At 42.4% G+C, this 21436-nt stretch overlaps 1 protein-coding gene across 1 annotated transcript in view; it reads right to left on the reverse strand.

Moving 5' to 3' along the window:
- auts2a (activator of transcription and developmental regulator AUTS2 a) overlaps positions 1–21436 on the reverse strand; it is a 306851-nt gene that overhangs the window by 111532 nt on the left and 173883 nt on the right.

Genomic DNA, 21436 nt, shown 5'->3' on the forward strand with positions numbered 1-21436 from the left:
TGCTCCCCTCACCTCCCACCTCCCACTTCCAGCCCTCCCTCCCTCCCTCCCTCCCTCCACACTGACTCATAGCTGCGGGGGGAGAAAAACACCAGGATTAGGTTCTGTGCCTCTAATCACTTAACTCCTCACACCTGATGGCACACTATTAACTTTGACTGTCTCCAGTGACCCCGCGGGTCGTTGCCCATCACATCAAGTTTTTATTAGGGAATTTTCCTCATCATTAGCCATGGCCTGGAAACGAGCCATTAATATTCATACTGGCAAACCAAAATGAGGTCCCACTGATTTTCCATCATCTAGGCTATCTGCGCAGCTGCCGCCGTTAACAATCACCCCAGTGCTGCACATTCGCCACGTATCATTATGGGGCTCCATAAAGCCCTTTCTCTGGGTCTGCCATGATGGGAAGGAGAGCAAGGTGGAGGAGGAAGAGGAGGAGGCTGCAAGGCTTGCAGCCAGCTGACACCCGTCTGAAAGAAACTGCCCAGCTCTGCCAACAATCTGCCTGGAAGTCTCATGCATAAAGACTGGCGCTGTCAATGCTAACAACCCCTGCAGGCTTTGCCAGCGACACAGCTGAGAGATGCAGAGTTCCCTCGGTGCTCTCACATTAGAGCGCGCGCTGTTTATCAGTCTGTAATGGCAGCTAGGAATGCATTGCTTTGGGAAGGTTTGAAATCTTGTACAAGATGCTGACACACATATCTGAAGATCATTAGGGATGGTTTCATTTAGACACACATTCTCTGTTATTTTCCATTAAATACTACAAAGCACATTATGATTTACAAATGTGTAACATACATACAATGGTAATAAATCCAGAGAGGAATGCAATCATTTGAAAGGATTCTCAAGGAGATAGTTCTTCAAAATAAGATGCATTTGAATCTTATGGCATCACAACACCAGGAGTCTGATTTACCACCTTGCATACACCCAAAATGGCTGCCCATGATTCCAGACTGCAGCTCATCATCACAATGATGCACCCTGTTTGTGTCTCTGCTTCTCTGTAACCAGAGGAGGGCATCTCGCATCTCTGCTGCCGGCGAGAGAGCAGGTGCTCCATGTGGTGTGAGCACTGGCCTGATAAGGTGCTTCAGAACAACACTGTTCCAGGCATCTCCTGCTGATAAGACTTTCCTCTCTCTCTCTCTCTGTTCCACTCACCAGAACTGAGACTAGCCGGTCCCGATACAGGAGAAGGCCTCCCACGGGTCATGGGTGGTAGCACCAATTAAATACAACAACACCCTGACAGGCCGAGATAAACTTCCGGCTTAAGCTCTCATACCACGCCAGTGTCCCACAGACGCGGGGTCGACCCCTCCGTGCTCCGGATGAACCGTGAAAAAATGAAATCTGTAAATCGGTTATGTGAGCTAATACGTTGAAAGGCCACACCCTGCAGTCAGCTGTACGCCATTGATACGATTTACTGTGACGGGTTGCTTTAGTTTATACATGATATTCGAAGTGAGCACTTGATGCTATTAGTTAGGAAACTGTTCAGTTACCGAGGTGGGAAAACAGTATTTGGATTTCATAAACAGATTGCACAGTCAACAACTTTCAGTAGAATGAGGACATAAGGTGAGACACTGAAACAGATGCAGCCACTTCAGCACCGTCTTCCCAAATAATTAGAGCCGCAGTGACAAAAACACTTTGTTATTCTCCTGCTATGATTTGCTAGCTGTCACAGTGTACATCTGAGTCGCCTCATTATACAGAAAGTACTCAAATAAAAGCCGACACTGCACACTACTGTCAGGATTCTGTCTAGAGCGCATGCAAACAAGCAAAGATGAATAAACATTAGTTGTTGTTGAGGGCTGGTCTTTGAGCCGCGAGGCTCACAAAGATCCGCTTTGTACAAAATAAAAATATTTAATTTGAAAGACTGATGCAAGGCAAAATGAAATTAAAAGGAACCCATGCTAACTGCTAAAACAAATTACTTGCAGCGTGCTAAATTACATTTGCTCCTCCATCAGCGAGATCAAACGAGCCTAGTTTGACTCTCCTGCGCTAATGATTTCCTGCACTCACCTCCTTTTTCATCCCAGGGGTGTTAATAAACACTCTGCCTGGTTTTTTTTCTGTTTGTTTGTTTGTTTGGTTTATTTATACATTTCCCAGCTCTACGTCTCATCTAGCTCCTTCCCTCTCTCGTCGGCTGTGCCCACACCAGTGGCAGGCTGGGTGAATTAGAGGGATCTAATGTAATCCCGGGGACAGCGGGCTCCTGAAAAACGTGCTCAATTAAAGCAGGATGAGCCCAGTGGGAGCATCCCTGGCGGAGCGTGGGGTGACTGACACGGCCCTTTGGTTGGGATTAATTAGCATGCTAAGTGGTAGAGCACCATAGCAGGCTGAGAGACACGGACTAGCCATCTGACATCCACCACCTACCACAGGACCGGCGGTACGGTTACGGTTATGACCCACCCTCCGGCCCCTCAAACACATGATTTTACCTCCTGATAAAAGGCATGCAAATATGGACTGATGCTAGAGATGAGGGGACTAAAGCTGTCTGTGGTAGAGCAGCCAGCTCAGAACAAGTTCTACTCTCAACATTTTTGTCGAGAAAATTACAACTAAAATGTCTCAACTTTAAAAAAAAAAAAAAAAAGAAAAAGTCTTGATGTTTTTTCAGGCTGCTCAATTGTACTTTTTAAAATATAATTCCAGGTTTCGTGTGTCACTTTACAGCAATGAACAGACTCTGAACAGACTGGCTCACAATACATCATGCACATTATTACAGGATGACAGCTAGAATTGTAGCAAGCTGAAGGATAACTCCTAGATAAAGATTAGTTCAATAACAGACTGGCTCTAACTACAGACAGCTTGCTTTTGTTTCTTGAAACCATTAGCAGTGTGCAAACATTAGGTCAGTGGTGAGTGGTGATGTGGAACTTTTATTTCAGAGCCTTGATCTAGCAGATTGTTCTAGACTTTTGTCAAGCTGTAATGTTTTGCAGTATTTCATGTGTTTTGTGTTTGATTGCTATACAGCAGAATACCACAGAACTCAGACCCCAAGGCTCTCTGTTCGTATCGACTGCCCCAGCGGGAGGGTGGACTTCACAATGAAAGACTACGCTTAGAGAGACAAAAAAAACTGTTTGCCCAGCGATGTGGAACAACCAGAGAGATGTGAATACAACAACATGCCAACATCTGCATCAAATCCACATTTTGACTTTGTCAAAGGTTCTTCCTCTGTTCTCAAGCTGAAATGATTTCTAACTTGTTTACTGTTTGCCTCGATTCTTCCGTGTTAACACTGCCAACATTCGCAAAAATATCTGACTACACACTTTTCTCTGCCAAGGATCTTCTTTTTTAACATTCTTTTTTTTTGTTGTACTGAGGCTGAGATTTCAGGGTCAACTCCTCAAACATCTATGATTAGTGTACTGGTTAGTACACTGTGGAGTTTACCAGAAGGAGAACTCGGCTAACCGCAAACACCGTGTGATCACAGAGGAATACAATCCAATCCGTCTAAAAATCAAGTTTGATCAGAACAATTAGAGCACGCAGCTTTTTAGGGAAACTGCCATCTTGTCAGTGAGCGAGGGTCAGCTGTCATGTGGCGCACCAGTGTTTTTCTGGGCCACCGGTTCCTGCTACCCTTGTGTGTTGTTATAGTGTCTCTGAATAAGCGATCGCGCTCCAATAAAAACTGACCTACCCTCAGCTCCACTCAAGAGCTTTCAAGCCAACTCAGCACACAATATCCCACATAGTTTATGACAACCCTTCTCTGGGCAAAGACACTGGGAAGGAGAGGGAGGGAGGGAGGGAGGGAGGGAGGGAGAGAAACAGAGAAAATCACTGGAGTGTTTTGTCAGCTGTAATTACTCTCCAATTATATGGTCAAAATATGGCATTACAGGGCACTTTGTTGTCCAGGCAGCCTGGCTTTGATCAAGTTGTGGCAGAATGTGTTTCACATTAGAGGCCCCGCTATGATGTATGTTTCCTGTCACGACAAGGATAACAGTGAGGTCAGCAGAGCAAGGACTCCCCCCCCCACCCCCACCCCCCGCTGGAAGCAATAGCAGTCCGGCATCCATCCGTGGAGCAGACTCCTACTCGCGGGCCACAGGGAATATGGTGAGATAAGGAGAAATGAGATTCAGAGAGAGAGGTGGCTCACGAAAATACATCTTCTGGGGACAAAAGTAGCAGTCGCTCCCAGAGGGACTTTATAATCGGTATAAACTTTTACCCCAGGTCATATCTGTAACCCACCTGCTGTAGGTCAAGCAAATAGAGAGAAATAGAGCAAATAGGAGTCTTTGACACTATAAATGCATCTGCAAGGAGACCCAGTGCAACATGAGTGTGTTTGATTCAGTTTAACATGACATGATAATATGTGTTACATTCATACTGTAGCTAGCTGTTAACCTTATTCTACCACCACAGAAGTTAAAGGTATACTTTGGTGATGTCATTTTTACAAGCAATACTTACATTGGCATGTTGTAGCAAAATGTGATTTGTCATAAAACTGCCCAGCCTTGTTTACAGCTTTGAGTCGTCCTCTATTCTATTACCATCACATTACTGCTTCTCCTGACTGTTACGACCCCCTGCAGTCAGCAGAAATGTGTCTGACAGAAATACAAGATTGTGTTCATTAAATAAGTGCTACACAGCGCCACTAGTGGTGGGAAACTCCTCAGGGTACCTTTAAATAAAGTCGATTTTCTGAGCAGTGTGAGTGCAGGATATGTTAAACATGATATTATCTCTGTGGGCAATGTCATGGTTGAAGTGAACCCTGCGGTTTGCTTCAGTGGTGTGAAGTTGATGGACCATTCATCACTTTTACACACAGCCAAGGTCAGAGCCTGTTGCCCTGGAGCACTACAGCCGGCATAATATATTAACACAGAGTGTTCAAGGAAAATTACCATGCCTTTGAATGCACTCGTTTTTACCCGACACATTCTCTCTTGGGTTGGAAACGCTCTGAAACAACCCACTTATCAAAGGCACCCATGTGGGTAAAGAAAAACATTTCACTACACCATCTCTGAGCTGAGGAGAGCTTGCCAGATTTTTGTTGGTCATCTGCTGAGGGCCAATGAGAGGCTCCTGCTAGGGGATATCAGTGGCATCCTGGGCCAGACATGGCATGTGCTCTCTCCAGGACCCCCCCCCTCAGGCCCTGCTGCATGCTGGCCTATGCTGCGGACACCACCATCTGTGCTGACTCCCGTTGGTAAGTTGGCAAACAAGGCTGCACAAGCAGCCCTCCCTTGATTTGGGCGTTCGGCCCGGGGGTTGGAGAAGGAGGAGGGTGGCTGTGGTGCGGTGAGGGATGCTCCCTGGTGTTTCAGAGAGCCACTCCATAACACTTTCCTCATGAGCGCTCCTCCAGAGGGCTGCTGGAACGTCTCGGAGCCATCTGGGGAGAAGTGGAGCGTGGCAGGGAGCAGCTGGACGCTTACAGCTGCTATTTAAGCCCTGGCAGCAGATCTCCATATCAGTCAGTCAGCAGGAAATGCAAGGGAGCACAGCAGAGCAGAAACTAGCAGAGGAGAGCTCACAACACCGGGCTCCTGTTCCACACTCCTGGCATGAGCTGTTCTGTCCTTTACTCACTAAACCCCACAGCTGTAAAATGCACAAAAAGTAGCAAAAATGTTCGAGATCCAAATAAACTGCAACTGACAGAGTACAGACTCTGCAGAGCCCAACACTGGACCCAACAGCAGAAATGTCAGCTATGACCCATGCAAAACACGATAAAGATCTGTTGCCAACAAGTGTTGTTTTGGTAGATAATACAGTATTTCCAGTTGTAAGAATCCAAAGAATGTATTTTAAAATTGCATTTATACAACAGTGCACAGTTACATAAGTTGGCTCAACATAAAGAAATCAGTATGTTTAGGAAAGTATAAAATTTATAGAATATTTTGCAGATTAGAGCCCAGAAGCTATGCTATCTGAAGGAATGTATTATATACATGTAAACTAGTACAGAGCCAGGACAATGTCATGTTATCTTAAATTAAAGATGTGATTTGTGGTTTGTGGAGCAGTGCACATGAGATGTTATCTCATGGCAAAGACAAGTGTGAACAGAGTCGAGTCAGATAAAGCGAGGTAGGTCACATTACACTCAAGGAATCCTCCTTGGTTTACAGCAGCACTTCACCACAAGTAAACACTCTTGAGGGGTTTAATGATCAGACTGGTGGAGCTTGATGACTAGAGGAATTATTCAGTATGTTTAAATGTAATGATTCACTTACATGCAGAGTAAGGCGATACTTTGATTGTTGCAGATGTGAGCACCGTAACAATGTTATTGTAGTTCCCTTAAGCTTGAAATCAGAGAGCATGCTTTGTTAAAAAAGTCCTGGATTACAACCGTTCAAATCACTGTGGCATGTTTACAGCTTATTCAGGTTTAAAAAAAAAAGTGTTTTAAGTTTTTCACATCTTGCAGAGCAAAAACAAAAAGAATGGAATGTAAAGTTGCATTTAGAAATACAAAAACTGGCAGGGTTAGCAGTGGTGGGAAAAAAAAGTGGGTTTTTGGGGATCATCAATTTAAAAAAACACTCAAATCTTTCTTGTCTCAACTTTGCAATAAACTTTAGCGGGTTAATCAGCTCATCTCAAACCACAGCCCTAATCTGAATATTCACTCATCAAATGATGCTTGAGCATGTAAACATATTAACTATGAATTTGCAATGTAATATTCAAGGTATATGACGAATAGACTGAGACAATTACATAATACATTTTGGACTATCTGCACAGATGACAACTGACAAAATGCTAAATCATAACATCTTTGTGCTGACGCAATTTGAAGCTCAGAACAAAAGCACATGTAATATTTGAAAATCAATTATTTCGCAATACCAGTGCTTGTGGCACCATTTGGCAGAAGTGTTTACTACTTTGCAATGTGAGTAACGGCGTCTAGAGAGACTTGCAGGCAAAGAAAATAGACTAACTTTCACTCGGAGAGAAGACAGCAGGCAAAATGTGCACTAAGAATCAACAAAGGAAGAACTGGATTCTCAGCAAATGCCGATTGGCCACTGGAGACTGCATGGGAGGTTTTCTCACAAAGCCGTACAAGTCTTGATTCTTGTGTGGATCCCAGGAGCTCAGCCAACCCCCTCCCCCTCCCCCCCATGTGAAGCTATGGGGAAAAACACTGCTTGTCAGGAGAACATTAATTAAAGTGTTAAAGGTAAAAGAAGTATTGACTTCCTCTCTTCTGCAGCCTCCCCAACCACTAGCAGCCGACAAACCCCACTGCCCCCCGAGGTAAAGTCTTCCACTAGCTCAGGCCCGGGAGCTAACTGGAAAAAAAGCCCCACTAAGACCAATTAAGGCCTTCACTAGGAGACTGAAAGGAAGACAAATGGAGGCAGAAGGCCCGATTACAAGAAACCTTTGTACAGATGTAAAGCAATTAGAGTGGTCTCAGGGGCCAGACAGTGCGGTACCCGTGAGTCATAGATCCTACAGCCAGTCGAAAGTCGGAACAATCCCTCTTTTCTGTTTAGGGCCCCAGTCAGCCTGTGTATTAGTGTCATATATCAGCCGATAGGCCTGGTATTGGTTTCTCTAGTGCAGGGAAGAGGCAGTAGTCTGCCAAAGAGGACCACTCCACCCTCCATTATCCGTCTGTTGGGAGAACAGGGGCTCTATTATACATTCAGGCGGGGCTTTTTCGATAAAACAAGGGCAGATAGGAAGTGTGGAAGCTCTCAGGTGTCTCCTTCCACTAGGGAAGTTTGTCAGAGAGGTCATTCTGATAAAAGCTGGGGTAATTATCCTGCACAGCACCACCGATTACCAGTCAGAGCACATTTAACCAGGAAGGCACTGTGACCTCTACATCACAATGGAATGGCAGCAAATCCACACTGACGTAGCTTCAGTCTGAACGCCATCAATGAAAAAATCCATGCACCGCTGTAGGAAACGCACTGCTATAGCAAGATGTTAAATACTTCATTGAACACATTTCTTTGCCTCATTCCTGCTGTTATTATTTAAGTTACATTCACATTTCTCAACAAATGCATCGTGCAATTTTTCTAGATTTCATACTGTCACTGTTGCAGAGTCTCTCTACACATGTCATTGATTATCACAACAAAGAGCAGACAGGGTCAAAATCTGCAGAGTGACAAATTGATTGCTAATGAAAATTTATGTTCAGTGGTCCGATCTACAATTAACTAAAGCTAAAACCCTCCTTGTGACCTAAGATTATGAAATAATTTTGACAAATGGAGCTCTGGTCTATAATGACCTTTTTCCCTTCCTCCAAGACGAGGCTAGCTGCAGCCCTCATTATTTATGGGTGACTTTAAAAAGCAGGTATAGGAGAATGAATGTGCGGCTGTCAGTGTGTGTAATGGGGCTAATAATGGTGTCCTGTGTGCCGCATAATGAACCCCACCCCCATAGAAAAGCTATCTCCTCTTCTCTGCCACTTTGAGGAACAGCACATTCTTCAGCACAGTCTCCTGCTTTAAAAGCCTCGGTCTGCATGTGGCAGTGTGGCCTGTACAAACTGAAGAGGTAGAATCAGACGTCTTTGGGAAATGACTATTGCAGCTGCTTCAGCCATTTGTCTGCACCCTCATTTGCAGATACTTAACACTTACCATCAAACTAACATGAATATATTTCCTGTCTGTTAAATGTTATTTTCAACAGTGATTTAGAAGGATTCAAGAGAGAGTACTTGGTCTAATTTAACTATATTGTAATTTTAACGACATAAAAACAGCTCTGGGAAAACCTGGCTGTCATTAAGTGTAAATCCCATAAATGCGACTATGTACTGCATAATAAAATATATGTGTGATTGCTTAGAATTGCCAGTGCAGTAAATCTGCACAGCAGTGCCTAGCTAGATTTGGGAGCTGAAGAAAACCATTTGACTTCGCAGTTCAAGCTTGATGAAGTCCCTGGATGCTGCTGGTTAAAGACTTAAGCAGATGGCCAAATACTTGGCGCAAGAAAAGAGCTGCTCTGAATATTTTTTGGCAAATCGACAGGCATATGGCAAAAGTTCATGCCAAACACTCCATTTCACAAAAAAGATCCAGCCTGCGGGAAAGCAAAAGCATATTAGGAAAGAAATAATAAGAGACAGAGAACTGAGAGAATGACAGAAAGATGTTAAAATGCCAGAAATATGATACTGTTTGGTCTATACACATCTAATTTACTGTGGGCCCATCCAGATCTTCTCAGTCTTAAATAATCACTGTCATAATAACATTGAGTGGAGGGGATAAACAGGGTTCTGCTTTAGATCAGACTAGAATCTACAGCTCCGAGGGGCCGAGGGAGGGAAAGCGTGCCCTCGGCACTCTGGGAAAATCAGACCTTACTATGTTGGATTGGCCGGCACTCACATCCTTTTGTCTGTGGCCAAAAGATTAGGTGCAAGGACATTTTGTGGTGAGTGGATACACATTTAAGATCTGAGATCACTTGTGGGATTTGGTATCAATAAAGACACAGATAGCAGAAGAGCAAAATCCACAAGGCAGAAAATCAAATAAAAAGCTCATATCCTGTGTAACCCCACCCAATATAACAGTTAGGAATCAACTGGATGATTTTCCATCCTGTTGTCTATGAGTTTGTAGGAATAAAAGTCACGTGCGCTTTTTTAAAAACAAAGACGCATCGAGGAAAAATGAGAGAGATGAGAGCTTGGAACACAGTAACCTGGAAGACAAAGGATGATTGGCAGCAGACACAACATTAGTGGGAGGAATATCTCTCTCAAGGGCTTGACGGGCAGGCAGAGAGTATCAATCATTCTGCTACAGTAGGTGCTTCCAACAATACCATCCACAATCATTTGCTTTTGCTCTACTTGTGGTCCTGCTGCTCCGTTGTGTTACGCAACACACACGTTTGTTTTGATCTGGGACAACAGCCTCAACACAACTGTCAACACCGTATACCCCTTTTTCTTCTCTTATTCATCTCAGGCCTTGAACATTTCACGGCCAAAATATGAGGTCTATCTAAAATTGATTGACATTCTTTCACATCCCATTACAAAGACATGCTTTGTTTCAACGGGGCATTAACAGTTGTTTCATAGATTTAGGATAAACGGAAAATTGCTTTAATTAGCCTTTAATGTCAGGACGAAAGATTGGCTGTAATATGCACTTACAGGTAAATATACAGCGCTGAATGGTTAAGAGCATAGAACATCACTTGTAAAAAACTACAACACAAAGTGACTAATGCTGCCTTTTATTCACAGCAAGCTTAGAAAAAGAGCAACAGCACCTGAAGGGAAAAAAATGTCTGTGAACCTGACATGAAAGTGAGGCCAAGGACGTTGTATCCCAAGCGTTAGATTGCTTTCACATCAGATGATTAGCCTCATCCATGCTAATTACAGTGAATGGAAACTAATTAAGAGGAACTACGTGTCAGCTAATGGGGATTTGGGGCTGTGTCCATCTTATAACATCATTTGGTCGGCACTACCCGCCAGCTACTTCTCTAACTCAGAGAGCCGCCGATGCCTTTTATATTCAAACCGAGCAGATGAAACCGCCGTTTGTGTGTCAGTCACAAAATAGCAGTAATAGGATGGGCAATTAAAACCTTGGTTAGTGAGAACAGGGGGAAACATCTATTGTGACTATCCGGAGAAAAAGTTTTCATTTAAAATGGAGAGAGAGCATTGAATCTGAGCACTATGTTTGGGTACAGATAGTTCCCTTCTGCAAAATCTCCCTTCAGTGCTCCTGTCTTCCTCCCTGGTATGTTCTAATGATGTGCATACTGCTGGCGTGAAGCTAATAAGCATCTCTAGCAGGATGGGGAGGGGGGGGGGAAACTCTGCAAAAGCATACCAATTACCTCTGCGGCGGTAGTAGCCGCGCTTCTTCTTGCCAGGTCTGCCTCCACCTGACAATGCCTGAAGGTGTTGGGAAGGGCTGCGGGGGGTCGTCCAGGGCGAGACCCCTGACTCTTAACTGCTGAGCTGTTACAGAGGTTCCATCTGGCCTGATTGGAGCGTTTCTCATCCAGGCAGACAGGAATGTAATTAGGGCGAGAGGAGATGCCTAATGCTAGCTGCTCAGCAATAGTCAAGACAGAAAGCCAGGGACCTCATCTAGACTACACTGACCTGACTGACAAGTGTGTAAACCTTCACTGAGGCTCTTCTAATGACTGTACTTACTGTAGGACCAACAGCAAAAACCGAGGATGAACGTCAGCTTGTCCAAGTGACAAATCATGGTCTTGGTGTTTAGAGCTAATGACTGAATAAACCGCAAATGTCGAGAAAGTGTTTGAAATATGGTGTCATCATGTGGGGCGTTTAGAAGCTAGCTTATTAGCGATGCTAATATAAAGCTACAGCTTGACAAATTCCCTCTTCTGGATTAATCCCTATCTAATACCATTAATCTGAAAGCAAGCATGCTGCTCCTCTTCAGCCAGAGCCAGTCCTTGACGTTTTCATTATAGCGACAGTTGCTTAGCCAGCTGCAGGTTTAATTCTCAGGTATTTAGCGCCTCATCTCAGTTCTCTGTGTTTGGGTGGCAAATACACTTTGGCAAATTCACTTTGCATTTCGCAATAAATGAAAGCTGATGTTCGATGTCAATCACGAGCCAAGCGGCGGTGAACTACGCAAGCAGTATACTAGACTGCAGAAGCTTGTTTGAACACGCATACTGTACATACAAACTCACGAAAATACACACACACACACACACACACACCTCATCTCTGCCTGTTTTCAGGAGGGAGCTCAGGCTTGTAATTAGCCACACGAGCTGCAATCAGAGCCCAATGACAATACTTCTCCAATGGCTTGTTTTCCTAACCTCTGCAAGACCTCAGGCAGAGGTCCACTTACCCTGTCAGAACCAGCCCACCGCTGAAATCAAAACATTGAAATCACTCCATTCCACTGCAGCACCGCTGATTAAATGTGCAAGAGTGTAGAGTGCAATTTGCTAAATTACAAGTATTTTGCACATGTAAATATAGTTTAATTACAGTAATTAAAGAAGATTATGGGAGATTGGCAGATGGGGAATGTAATGTTGTTTTAATTAGAGTTTGAATGCACTGTAACACAAACAGAATGTTAACCCCTCAGAACAGAATGGGCTGTTAGACCCTGACAAATTGTATCCTGATGCAGCTTTCTCAAAGCTTATAATCACCTGCAGCTACAATGTGTGCGCAACAGAAAGAAAAGAGACGGTGGGAATAACAAAGACAGAGAAAATTATGGCTGAGAGATGGAAAAAGTGAGAGGCATAGAAGAGGGGGATGCGGAGACAATGAAAAACAGATGGAACGTTCCTTGACTGTGCTGTTCTAGGAGTAGCGAGCTGAATTAGGACGACAAGTAAAAATATTTTGACAACAGTTAATATGGCATTAGAGGCAATTAAATTCGATTTAGACCCAGAGATCAATCACGGAAAATTAGAAACAGCTCATGCGCTTGGATTCGGAGAACCTCGGAAATTAAGACAATCTAAAAGGTCTTGGAGCGACATCAAAGCCTCGCCAAGAAAAAGAATGAACTAAGCTGACATGGAGTTAAAAAGAATCCTGACCACAAATAAAAGGATACGAGGATCAAAAGGCTTTGCTGAAATTACCATAGATTACTAAAGGTGGGTCAGCGTAATGCTGTTTAAAGTAAACGCCTTCACATTGAGCAATTACAATAAGAATCACATGAACTTGTAGAGAGAAAACACATGCTCAACTCAATCACCGCACACATCAGGTGACTGCTGTGAATGTTTGTGTATCTCGCTGAGGGATTTCGGGGTCATGTGCCCTGGATTGAGAAAAAATCCCCTCTCAGGATCTGTATAGCTGTGTAGCAACATTTAATACATTCCAGTCAATAGCCTATTAGAAATTCTAATTGAAAGTTCAATGCCCTTACTTTAGGGCTTGCAATAAAGATTGCCTTTGGAAAGCCATTTAAAGGCTTAATCTCTGTATCATGCAGTATTTGGAAACCTAACTTTGTTCTTGTTAGGCAGATCAATTGCATTCATTTACAAAACGGGGGAAAATGTCACCCTTCATCCTTTAAATCTCAGCTGGGCGAACGGAGCGCATTAAAGGAGAGGCAGTGCTGCTTTCCCCCTATATCAGTAGAAATAGGTGTCATAGGAGACTTGACCTACAAATTTTAATTACCACATGAAATATTCAGCCTCTGAGATGAATGGCAACATCCAGCAAGGTCTGTCTCTGCCGGTTAACCCTTTAAGGGCCAAATCAACCTTTCCACACACACGTAGATGTTACAGTGTCCTCAACAAGTATCTGCATTAGGGAGTACCTCTGAGCTGTAAAAATGCCTATGAAGCGAGTATATCAGCTTGTATCTTTGGCAAAAAAGGGAATTTCTGACTAAGTTGTTGCTTTTCCATTACATCATTTCAAGGTGATTATGATCTTTATATCAGCTCTCCTACACAAGATAGCAGCTGAGAGTTACACAACATGGGGTCAATCTGTCAAAGTATTGCTAAGTCAAGTATCTATTAAAACAAAGAGGATCTTTGATTATATGACAATTATGGGATAGAGAGTGATCGATAATTTAGCACCAAAAACCTCTAAAAATCCATCTCATCATTTTCACCTATCGGTGCTGCAAGTGAAGGTCAATGGTTCGATCCCAAAAGATAATGTGTGCATGTTATTTATATTTAGTTAGATATTTCTACTATTTCAGCTGACGTGAATGCCTATAGAGTTTAAATCCACTCCAACTCTTATTGCCTACCTCCTGGAAGTCATACTCTCACAGTTTCAAAAGAATCATTAGAAACAGCTCAGAGAGACGTGTTTCTGCACTGATGAATGTAATCCATCATTTTAAATGAGACAGCTATGGTAATTCTTCCTAATATGACATTAGTGCACCCTAATTATTACATTTCTAACGGGGATAAATTGACTTTTTTTCCATTTTGGCTGTACTGGTATCTTCCTCTGAGTGGCTGTCCTGTGGTATCTTTAAAACAGCAGCAGTGATTGTGTAATCATAAAGTCATATCACGTATAGTTTTGTTAAATTACACTGGTGTTAGGTATATATGAGGACAATGAAGAGAAGGACAAATATATTTTGGGGCAGCTGTGGCTCAGCAGGTACTGTAGAGCAGATGATGTTGCACTGATTGGTAGATCTGTGGTGCGATACCCGGCTCTTCCGGTCCACATATTGAAGTGTCCTTGGGCAAGATACTGAACCCCAAATGGGTGAATGTTGACATGTATTGTAAAGCTCTTTAAATAGTCTGAAGACTGGAAAAGCACTATAAAAGTGCAGTCCATTTAGCATTTACCGTTCCATTTACCATCTTTTAACATCTTTACAGGATGTTTACAACAGCAATGATGGTAGAAACAAACCTAAAATGATGTTTATGTAGTACCAGAATGGTTGATTGTGGGTTACAGTTTATGTTTTCACTTAGGATTTTTACAGTTCATTTGAACTGAGAACCTCACAGTCAGTGTGTAGCTCTGTTTAGTAATGACTTTTTAGCTGAGCCTTCACCAGTGCAAAAACAGGAATGAGTAAATCTGAAACGTCAACTCATGGATTATATTTATATATTTACAGTATTGTATATTACTCAGTAATAGTACAACTTGCTTTTAACATAGCATAACATTGAAAGTAAAGGATGACTTAAAATACCTTTAACAATATTTAAATGAATCTAAGAATATTATTTCTAGTATTAAATGTGATATCATTAATGAAAAACAGTTTCCTGAAAAGATGCCTTTTGAGTCATTTTAAAACATTGTTCAGAGGCTGTATAGGTTGTTATTTAGTTGCCCTTCTCAGAGTGCCAGAAATTGCCCCTGGGCACTGGGCACTATTTAAATCTTGAAACCCTACATTGTTTCACAGTATACTGCCTTACCTTGACTTAATTTCAAAGACATAATAGCTTTTAACAGTTCACTGCACCTCCATTGTGCAGCTCTTGTTCTGCAAGTGCATCAGGGACAGTTCTATGGTTAGCCAGTAATAATTAATCAAAAGCCAGAGAGAAGGACAAGGCTCTGCGGAGATGATCTACATTTCATGTGTGCGAGGTTGCTGTATCCATGTAATGATGCTTGAATGCACGGGGACCCTCCTCAATAACTGTTATTGACCGTCTCATTGTTGACTCGGGAGAAGACTAATATCAATTTTAAAGCCTGACACGGAATTATCGAATGGTGACACCTGTGGGACTACAGCATCGTGTACATTTATTACTTTGAAATGAATAAAGCTTTCTCCATGCATTTATAGTTTGCTTTGTAAGGGGGGCTATGTGAGACCTAAAAGTGAGTAATATTCTGAGGCTGTAAAGGGTTTGTGATCACAAAGATTGAATCAGTATTTGACTTAAATGATGATCCATAGGTCACAATGTTTTTCTCTTCCACTGTACCTGTCCATTATGCATAGTCTACTCATCAGTACATGAGGCACCAGGGCTCTGAGGCACTTGTCAGGCTTGTCAGGGATCTGATGATGCTTTCCTGTAGACTGTAAAAACTCCAGAGAAGCCAAGAGTTCAATCTTGCTTGCTGGTCAGTCAGTCCAGTCGATGAGTGCTGCTGAATAATGCATACCTCATGTGGAAATGGACACATTTGCCGGCACTAACTGGGAATTTAATTCAACTTTCACTCCTCTTCTAGTTCTCACGCTTTCCACAGAATTAAAGTCATCTGGGCCTTTCACAGTGTACCCTGGTCATCTGTGAGGAGCTCCCACCAGGGTGCCCTCTCTGCAGCTTTCAACTCTTTTTCTTCGTATGATCACGTGAGAATGATGGACAGATCACAGGGCAGGACATAAAAGCCATTCAGTTGTCGGTAGGTTAAGGAAACTTTAACATCCAAAGTCTTTAAATTGTCACATAAGTCAGTGGCTTTTAGACAAATTGAACAAAATGGAGCCTTTTAGGAGCCACAGTGAAGTAGCATGTCAGCTCTGGGCACAAAGGGGGCCCCTGCTAGAGAGAGCTTGAATGGCTGCATTATCCTCTCCATGGCTGCCCCGTCCAAAGGCCCATTTCACACCTACCGCCACCTGCTATTAGCTTTCTTACAGTTCTTATGGGAAGCTGCTGATGGATTCCATTGCTTTAACAAAAAACTAAACAGGCGTGGTAATGCTGATTGAAGACAAAAAGCCTTCACCCGCCCCAACCTCTGCTCCGTTTTCTCCTGATCGACAACCGTTACTGCAATTTGCCTTGTGAGCAGGAGGCAGAGAAAATGCGAGAGCCCAAAGCATGAAGTCGCTGGGGAACAAATGGAATTTTCCTTTTAAATCGGTCTTTTGCTGCCACCACAGTGTTGATTCCTGGGTACTCATCTCACGCATAGGATGAGGTACAAGTACGACATGCAAGCATGAATAGAGTGGGAGTATGTCAACTATTTAAGAAGTGGTGAAACTACCATTTAAAAAGGAAGTAGATAATTGAATTATAAATGTAATTAAATTATGTATTGTATGTTATGTATAATTAATTCATGTTATAGAAGTGACACATAACACCGGTGTTTGTGTTGCATTAGCACCTGTAGCAAGGTGCGAAGGTAGACATATAATGTAAATTCTTCTCATTTTGTTCATACTTTATTATCACTTTTCATTACACTTACGCATTTAAATCTTTTCATCCTAACTCCTTTGATTCTGGAAACCATATGAATTACTTTTGGGTTAATATGTACTTTAAATGTAAATTCTGTGTTAGCATATCAACTTAAGAAAAGTGTGACATTAGTTTCAGCAGTAAGTATTAGTGCAGAATGTTGATGCATCTGCTGCATCATAGCTGAGCAGCTTACTGAAAATAAGCCACACCCTCTGACCAATCACAACCTCCATGTTCACTGTATAACTGCGAATAAATATTACTCCACAATAAAATATTATGAGCCATTAAGCTTTAAGTCCAAACTGTGTTACAAGCTTGTGGCTGAGTTTACCCATGAGGTCTATGATGTCTCAAATTATTCTTTCCCTAACTCAAGGTGATTTCTTGGTCTTAACAAGGGCCCCTTCATGGCTTTTTAATGTGATTATGTTGCTGTGTGTAGCATGGTGGACCTCTCTTCCTCCCCCAGTCCTCCCATCAGACACCAGCTAATTGAATCCCAGGCTAAATTAAAAAAAATTAGTCATGTGTGTAATGGAAATGATTTATCATGTCCACTTAACCAAAACGGATTTTGAAAACATTAAGCATCTCCAGTTGACTCTAGCTTGTTTTAGGCACTTACTACCGCTCTCCCCCGAAAAGACATGCATATGGAAAATGATGACGGTGGACAGAGGCCATAATGAAAACTGCATGGAGCTACAGATTAAGTAAAGAGAGAAATGAAAATGAGAATGTACGGTCAACTGAGAGAAATAAATACAGAGATGCACAAACATAAGTTTGCCAATTTACCTGAAGAAAGCCTGGAAGATGATGAAAAAATACTATTATCAGAATGATGTTCTTTATTGCTAGTCAGTGCACAGTTTATCTGATAAATAAATACATACATTACTAGAAGGTGTCATATATTGTATTTTTCATGTTTTATATACAGCAGTGTCCAAATGTTTTGGCATGAAATAAAACTATCTATTGTGGCTTACCCAGGACTGACAACAGGCTATAAGTCAAAGTTGGGAAAAAGTACTGTGTCAAAGCCAAAGTGTACACTATCATTTGCTTCATGGCCGTAGCAAAACATTTATGGCTGTCATGGTCAATATTCACTTCTCAGAATTCTTGAGAAATTCCACATTGACGGCTAGCGGGAATTCGGCAGTATGTCAAAATAAATCCCAGCATGGCCGTCTCCTGGCCCGGTCTGCCCAGGAGGGAGGCTGTTCATGTGAATCAACCTCACCATGACAGCATAGCTCAGAGACGAACAGGGGATGAAAGGGGACCCTTATCTAGCAGGAATCGCTCTCTGGCCGCCAGGACCACGGGACCTACTTTCAACTTCAAACCCTGGAGATCAAGGTCCAGCCATAGGCCATGTGCACACAGGCGCTTCTTTGGGTATGGGGGTGAGCAGTGGTGAGTTTTCACCTGCTCGGTCTTACTGACATTTTCTTAACAGCTCATCTCTATGTCATCATTCTCTTTCTGCGGGCTGACAGGAGATCTGAAGATGGGAGATCTGAAGTTGGAGGTCAGGAGGCAGATTGAGGCTATTTACAGATCCGCTAATAAACAGTCTACGATGGAAATGATACCCTACACTGGCCTGCTATATTGGAATTGGTATTGCCTCCACTTATTTCTCTATGGTAGGCTTTTATCCTTTCAACTATTTGTGAGGCCTGTGGTACACAATGGGCTGTGTATCCATGGAAATGGCAGCACAGTAGACAAGTATTATTCAATGACCCTCAAGAATCAGAGGGCTGAATGAGTTAACCTTACATCCAGCTCAATTCTGCTGAATAAAAGATATAAAAAACAATTCGGGGAGTGGGTGATAAATCTCTCCTCTCTGGCTCTAGTCTGGTCAGCCATGAATTAGGTTGACATGCAGGCCACAAGGGGAGGCCATGTTGATGTGAACCACACACACAGTGCCACTTTGTAGGGGGCAAGTACTGGCAGACAGCATGAGGTAGAAACCAGCGTCCCAATATCCACTCAAATGAACAGAAATGAAAGGTTCTGAGAGAGTTTTGGTGGGTGAGACATTCACAAAGTTACACTGTGTTGCACCACAGGAACAATTTAATGTCTCTCTCCATAGACAGAAACCTCATGGCAAATCAGTCTTCAGTAACAGTATATTTGTACATGCAAGTAATCGGTGTGTATTGTTTGCACTATATCTGTCTATATATGTGTTGACATATGCCGGGTGAATTTTCCAGACGTGCTGCATTAGAGCAACAATCACACAAACAGACAGCTGTACTCTCAAGGGACTCTGCAATCAGGCTGCCTCTGTCCTTCAACAGGCAATTAACACTGAGTCCATTATAGCTCCCAGGGGAGCTACTGGCCAGGGAGGCCAGGAAAGGCATCATCTGAAAGGTCAGTGCCTGGAGAGGAAACAGGAGGGGCAGGGTATGACGGAGGCTCAAGGATGGAAGCGGCTAAGACAGGGAGGAGGGTGTGAGCTGCCTCAGACCAAATGGAGTGTAAAGCAGGAGCTATTTGTCACCCGCAAGCTTTTCACTGGGGGAGGCAGCAGTATTTTCCAGTGGACAGGAGTATGCGTCAGCAACAAGGGGTATAAATTAAGAAAACCACTGAGGCCCCTGGTCTAATCGTAGCCTTGCCTAGCATCTTGGGACCCGGCAGATCCACTCCAGGTCCTACAATCAGATCAAGGATGTTTTCCCCCAGGCCAGATCTGTCACAACTCATAAATGTTTCAAGACGCCTTCATCCTGTTTCTTTTGATCCCAGTGTACGCTGAGGAGAATTTCTTCACACTATTCAATGCAATACCCCTTTCCCTCCATGGTGAGCTTACATTCAGCATGTGTTCAAGACCATGCTCATTTATAACATATCACCACTTCTTCTGGAGCTCCACTGGTATTAATAAGGCCAAAGACTGATAATCAATAGTATGTATTATGAGCAATAGAATCTTAAGACTTCCTCTTCAACTATAAGGACAGATAGGAATCATAACAATCACAATAGTCATGACTTAATCTAGGAGAGTACAGGCACAAAGCTCTGCGATATCTCTCTTGGCATTTTTATTACAAAGTAAAAGACAGAACGAGAAAGAGAAATACAGAGCAGAGCAGAAAGACTTGGATGGGGTACAACAAGGAGCTTAACTACTTCACCATCAGAACACCAGGGAAAATCCATTCTTGGCAGCAGAGATTGCCACTGCTAAGCCTGCATTTTAAATCTGTGAATCTGCACTTAGTCTTTGGAAACTCCCCCAAGAGCCGATCATTAAGCAGGTCATTAAATCAAAAGTTGTGAGACTTGGAAAAGAAAGAGAAAAAGGGATGGAGTGAGTAAATGAGAAAGAATGAGCGAGGTAAAAAAAAAAAATCTGATAGGCGCTGGGGCTATCATATGTTCACTGGGTGAGGCGATATAATTATTCATCTGTCCCCATGTGCACTCGGAAGGCATTTGAGAGGAAATCTGTTTCCATGGAGGATACTGAGGAGTTGACATCTTCATCCTCTGAATAACACATGTGTGGCTGGGGCTTTGTGGTCTTGGCAGATTATGAGTTGAATATTAAATACATATTGCTATTATTTGATGGAACGGTAAACAAAACTATTGTTTTTATTAGAACTGAATCTAATAAATTGTCCCTAATACAATTATTTGATATCTGTTGATGCATGTCAGTGCTGGAATAGACAGTTCCTTTGTAAAAAACTGTCTTTATTAATGTGCTCTGCAGGATTAATTAGACTGGAATATCATCAAATTAATATCATTTGTAACCAAGTCAGACAACACTGGAATACTAAAAAAAAAAACCTATTAGATTATGTCAAATGATTTTGTACAAGTTGTTACACCCATTATGACCCACAAATGAAAGATTTATAGTTTCCCTCTATGTAAGATAAGATAAGATATACTTTAATGTCCCGGCAGGGAAATTTGTTTTGGGCATGAAGTGTGTCAGTGCATACATTAATTATACATTAAACATATATATATAAACAAGAACCGCAAATAAATTAAATACAATGATCATACAACAGTACCCAAGGATAAGTGTAAGTAGTAAAAAGATAAAAAGCAGAGAGTGCAGGACAGGACAGTACTGGCAGTAGTTCATCTAAGGGCCTTAATATGAGCTATGTATTGCTCAGAATGGTGTTTGAAAACAGTAGAGCCCAGGGCTTTCGAGATGTAAGATAGGGTAGGAATCAAAGATGATATTTTGGAAAAAGAGGTGAAAAAGGTTAGTGGAAGGCTTTTGGGTTAAAACAAAGGGGGTTGAGTGTGATCACATCAATAGAAAGGTCTCCAAAATCATTTAAAAGGAGACAAAAAGTTAATGTCTTCATGGAGGAGTTGAGCAAAACACAACACAACACAACAAAGCAACCATTTTTTGTATGGTTTTTTAACTGTGTAAGCCTCCAGCAAGAATCCCACAAAATACACAGCCTATTCCCTGCCTACGGTATTCATGAGAAACTTGAAAACAATACCTAATGTTGACTTTAAACTCAACAGAATCAAGGGCGCTATGCGAGCTGAGCTTCTGTAGGCTAGTTAGCGGCTTTGAGCTTCAACTCTGAGGCTATCTTTGAATATTTCAAAAGGCACTTCAAAAACAATTCAAAGCGAAACCTGACTTACT

This window comes from Scomber scombrus, chromosome 14, assembly GCF_963691925.1.
Source record: "Scomber scombrus chromosome 14, fScoSco1.1, whole genome shotgun sequence".
NCBI classification, from domain to species: Eukaryota; Metazoa; Chordata; class Actinopteri; order Scombriformes; family Scombridae; genus Scomber; species Scomber scombrus.